The sequence below is a fragment of the Manihot esculenta genome, chromosome 10 (assembly GCF_001659605.2).
Source record: "Manihot esculenta cultivar AM560-2 chromosome 10, M.esculenta_v8, whole genome shotgun sequence".
Taxonomy (NCBI): Eukaryota; Viridiplantae; Streptophyta; class Magnoliopsida; order Malpighiales; family Euphorbiaceae; genus Manihot; species Manihot esculenta.
The window spans coordinates 24,540,282-24,545,369 of NC_035170.2; the positions used below are offsets into that span (position 1 = coordinate 24,540,282).

General features: G+C 31.6%; 1 long non-coding RNA gene across 2 annotated transcripts; it reads right to left on the minus strand.

Moving 5' to 3' along the window:
- Positions 1–670: 670 nt before the first annotated feature.
- LOC122724930 lies at positions 671–2,671 on the minus strand. Of its 2 annotated transcripts, XR_006352354.1 has the most exons (3): positions 2,216–2,526; positions 1,847–2,081; positions 671–799 (listed from the first exon to the last, which is right to left on the minus strand). It is a non-coding gene; the product is annotated as an uncharacterized LOC122724930 (long non-coding RNA). The 2 variants fall into 2 exon arrangements; XR_006352353.1 differs by lacking the exon at positions 671–799 and having other exon boundaries at positions 1,390–2,081; positions 2,216–2,671.
- Positions 2,672–5,088: the final 2,417 nt, after the last annotated feature.

The following is a 5,088-nucleotide window of genomic DNA, read 5'->3' on the forward strand; positions in this document are numbered from 1 at the left end:
TATCCCCCTATTTATTCAACTCGTTATCAAAGTTAAATTAACTCAAAATGAATTTTATGAAAAATTTAGTCCCTAAGTTTTCTAAGGGTAATTAATTAATTAGCGAATGTAAAACCGATAAATCCACAAAAAAATCAAATCAAACAAACAAGCAGAACAATAATATTTTCGTGGTTTAGTTCGATACTCTATATTTTATTGGTCGAAATGTATAATCAATTGAAATAAATACATTTCAACTAATAAGATTGAAAGTGTTAGACAATCAACTATCTATTCAAGCGACTGTTCAAATAAATGTCTATTATTTATTATAAATAAAATAACTACTAATTAATTTATTTATACCGGAAAAATATCTAACATACTTTTAATAAATATATTAATTTATCTATTTAATTCTCCTCTAAACATAATTTAGTATATTTATTAATTTTTCTATACTATACACTACTAAAAGTAAAAAAGTCATTTCCTTTCATAATATTGCTTAAACGAACAATAATCATTTTTTTTCTTGACTGCATAAATATCTCATAAGTTGTCTTATAATATTTCTATTTATAACGATTATAATTCACACTGTTTAGTAGTGGTAAGTGCATGAGTAAATCTGAGAGGTCTCATGTTTACTTCCTAAATCTCCATTTTACAAAAAAAAAAAAAACAATTCTAATTCAAAATAAGATTAATATTCAATTTAGAATAAGGTTGTGATGTCTAATATGGTTTTATTCAGTAAGTAAAAATACATAACTCACTTGATAGGCTTATGTTTGAATTTTTGCTTCCTCAATCCCTACAAAAAAACTCAGATCTTAGGAAAATGTGACATCCAAATTATAATGATAATATATATATATATATGTATAGACATGTGTACATGTATGTATCAAACACAATTATAACTAGTTAAAATACATACTTATACACTTATATTTTAACTTTTTTATCTATCGGACATTTTAATTTTAACCGTGATTTAATAAATATTTAAATTTAAAAAAAATATTATTTTTAAACACAATTTAACCAAATTCATAGTTTCAAAATTGTGTTAAAAACTAATTCTGTTTAAAGTTTAGATATTTAAAAGTTTTTTTTAAGTTTAAATATTTATTAGATTATAATTAAAGTTGGAGTATCTAATACGTAAAAATATTAAAATATAAGTGTGCAAATATACATTTAGTTATCCATATAATTTACAGAGAATTATGAATTTTTAGTCCTGTATGGATAGACATATAAGATGCATAGTAAGTTGTATAGGGTTATTGATTACAGGACTGGATTGGAGAAAAACCCTTAAAATTATCAAAGGAATTGCAAGTGCCATACAGAAGCTACATGAGTTTAAGCCTGCACTTGTCCACAGGGATTTAAAGCTGGACAATATTTTGCTCGATAAGGTCATTTAATTATCTTTTTTTTTTTCCAAAAGGAAATTTACATTATAAAGTTTTTTTTTTTTTTGAGTTAACTACTGAATTGTATTTGATCCTTATGAGTACAGAATTTTACTCCCAAGCTAGCTGATTTTGGGAAGGTTACACCAGAGGGAGAACATATAATCTCAGGTAACTTTTTTCTTCAGCTTATAAGGTTTATTACAAATTATTTTATGAAAAAAAATCCTAAAAATAAGCTAACAATTTTGTTTATAATGTACTTATAAATTAGTGTTTAGAAAATTTTCATAAATTTAGTTAAATATCTTCAAAAATGATAAAGATAGTGTGTGTGTTTTTTTTTCCCTTTTCTTTCGTCAGGAAACAGAGCAGATGATATTTACAGTTTTGGAGAAATAATAATACAACTCATAACCAAGAAAGAGAGAACTTACAGCATTGGAGCTAGCGTTCCATGGCGGATTGGGGACTGGGCAATGAGAACTTACCCTACACAAAAATTGCTGCATCCACAATTAGCAAGAACTGGATGTTCCAAAGAGGCTGCCGACGCAATTACAGCGCTTGGATTGGATTGTGTCAATCCCCAACCTTCAGATCGCCCCACCATTGCTGATGTTCTTCACAAGCTTGCTGATTTATCGTAGCCGAGAGAAGATCTTATGTTATCTATGAAAATTAACAAACAATAATTAGGTTTTAGAATTTTCAGATGTAATCTAGAGCCGAAAATAAAATTAAAATCAATAAATCAAATTAAAATAAAATTTATATCTGCTTAAAGATAGAAAGGAGCAACTTACAGATTTTTCTCCTCTGATATCGTCGTCGAAATCCACGAATGGTATCAGATTGATCCATCTGATTCTTGGTTTCTGCTATTTCCCGCAAGAACAGATAACAAAGACTTGGAAATTTAAGTCAACTCGCTAATACTACCTACCGCTTTGTCTAAAATATCATTTTCCTTCCTCCCAATACTCCACAGCGCTTTCTTTAAAAATTCTTTCCTCCGCCGTATATTTTATAATATAATCGTTATATGTATAAAATATCATGTGCCTTGTATATATTTTATCACGATTGATGAAAGTGAGCTCCGAAAATAATTAGAATTCAGACATGTAAAGTGAATTCTCCCAATTGTACAAGAGTTTTTAAGGTAATAAATGAAGATAGTAATAGAGCTTAATAGTATATTTGGAAGAGGTTAATTATTTTGGAGTTGCACAGGAGTAAAATGATCGCTTTAAAAGATAAAGAAGATCATCTCTTTTTTTAAAAGTGGTAGGAATACATTCAAAGAAAACGATTGCACTTTTGACATTTCAAGCGATTTATTTATAGTAGAGAATTGACTAATTTAATATTTAATCGGTTAAAATTATATTTTTTTTACAGTAGCTCAGAATTATTATAACATGTATATTTAAAATTTTATATGGAGGATGGACATAGACTTTGAGTCAGAGAAAAGTTGGATTAGTAGCATGCCAGACTTTGGTTGAACATTCCATTAGCCCCGGTGTGGGAAAAATATGATAAAATAATAAAATTTGAGTCGTGTCGGACACTGTATTTAAGGATTTATTTTGTAATTCCATAGAATTAAACAGATTTTTCTAGAACTTAATTTTTAGGATCAGGACAAATAAGGATTTATCTTTAATTTATAATCCAGTAGAAAATATAGAGAAGAGAAAGAATAAAGTAAAAAAATGGGAATACATTTTTTTGTAAAGGTGTAGGCTATTTATAGTGGAAAAAATAGTCGTAGTTATAAAAATCTTGAAATAATATAATAAAATTATAATGGTCAGATTTAATATTAGATCTAAATATCAAACCTGCAATAGCAAAAAAATCTCATAAATAAAATTTTTAATGACCATAAAATTTTTTGAAATCTAAACTAATTTTACAACAATACCCACATATTTCAACAGATTTTTTATTGCTAGATTTAAAAATTTAGTATCTTTTGGATTATGAACTAGACTTAGATTAATAAGACTTAACATATAGAGTAATCGGTGAAACTTTTATTTCTATGAACCAAAAGCTTTTTTTTGTATGCTAATATCCTATTAATCTCATAACACTTCACATATCTTATTGTCAATATTGTTTTGCTCTAATAGACAATACGTGTGCCTGGTAGTTCATAAGTGCTTTAGAGATTATGCCACAATATCATAGAAGCGGCCCTACCCCACACTTATATAGGTGATAATCATCAAGTGTATACTGCAATTTATACACCACCATAAGGAATACGAATATCATCAAGAGCTTTCATCTCATTCTCTTATTAATGCAATTTAGCACTTCTCACACCATAGGAAGAGACAACGATAAATAGTGTTAGCAAAACTAACAAGTGATGTAACGCCCCGGAAATCCGGACCGTTACCGGCGCTAGGATTCAGGTCGGCTTAAGGCCGCCGGAACCCGTAGCAAGCCTACATACATCCTGTTCACCTGTTTAATCCCATACATGATCATCAAACATACATAAGAATTAAAAACTTTTCTTTTCTTCATTCACCAAACTCAACCTGTGCATGCACTATATTCATCATATACATAAACATTAATCCCTCTGTGGGATTTCATCAAAGCCTCAAGGGCTATACATCATATGGTGAGTTGGTTTACATCAATATCAAAACACAAGATCATGTACATACCAAGGGATTAACATATACTATGGTCAAGCACAACTCTATCCTCAATAACATAATTACATTACATTCTTATCATTTTTCATGTCCACATACTCTAGCTATTACATACATATGACTTTTCTCTTCTTTTCTTCTCTATCAATCCCGTACCTGCAAACCTGGGGTTAGGGGAGAGGGGTGAGCTAAAAGCCCAGTGAGCAGAAACTAAAAACATTATATTAAGGTTCATGCTTTCATGAAATGCATCATATCACAGACAATCCACATCAAGGGTGAACCTGTCACCAATTAGTCCCAACATAGTCTCATGCCAGGCCGTAGCATGGGGTCCTGGTCTTCCTGTCATAACATACATAAAGTCTCGTGCCAGGCCGTAGCATGGGGTCCTGGTCTTCCTGTCATATCATATATAAAGCCTCGTGCCAGGCCGTAGCATGGGGTCCTGGTCTTCCTGTCATATCATATATAAAGCCTCGTGCCAGGCCGTAGCATGGGGTCCTGGTCTTCCTGTCATAACATACATAAAGTCTCGTGCCAGGCCGTAGCATGGGGTCCTGGTCTTCCTGTCATAACATACATAAAGTCTCGTGGACTAATTGGATCATACAGCATTCACCCACAACCACAAAATAAAATGCAGTGCGACATATTCGTGAACTAATGCAATCAGCCTATTACATGTCATTATGATGCATGAAACATGCTCAAAACATTTAATTGCTTGATTTAAAACATTAAGCTTGTTTCCACTCACCTCTGGTTAGCTCTGACCAGACACTGAAGCAGCTCACTCACTGCTGGGGTCCTCGGTTCCTCGGGTCCGAACCTACACAGGTGGACTCCAATGAGGGACCAAACATATATAAACACAACTCTAATACATCCCCCAAAAACCCCCTAAAACATCATGAAAACATCACAGAAAATATGCATGAAACGGCTGAACAGGGCACCTTCGGCGGCACCTTCGGCGGCCGAAAGTCCTGGAC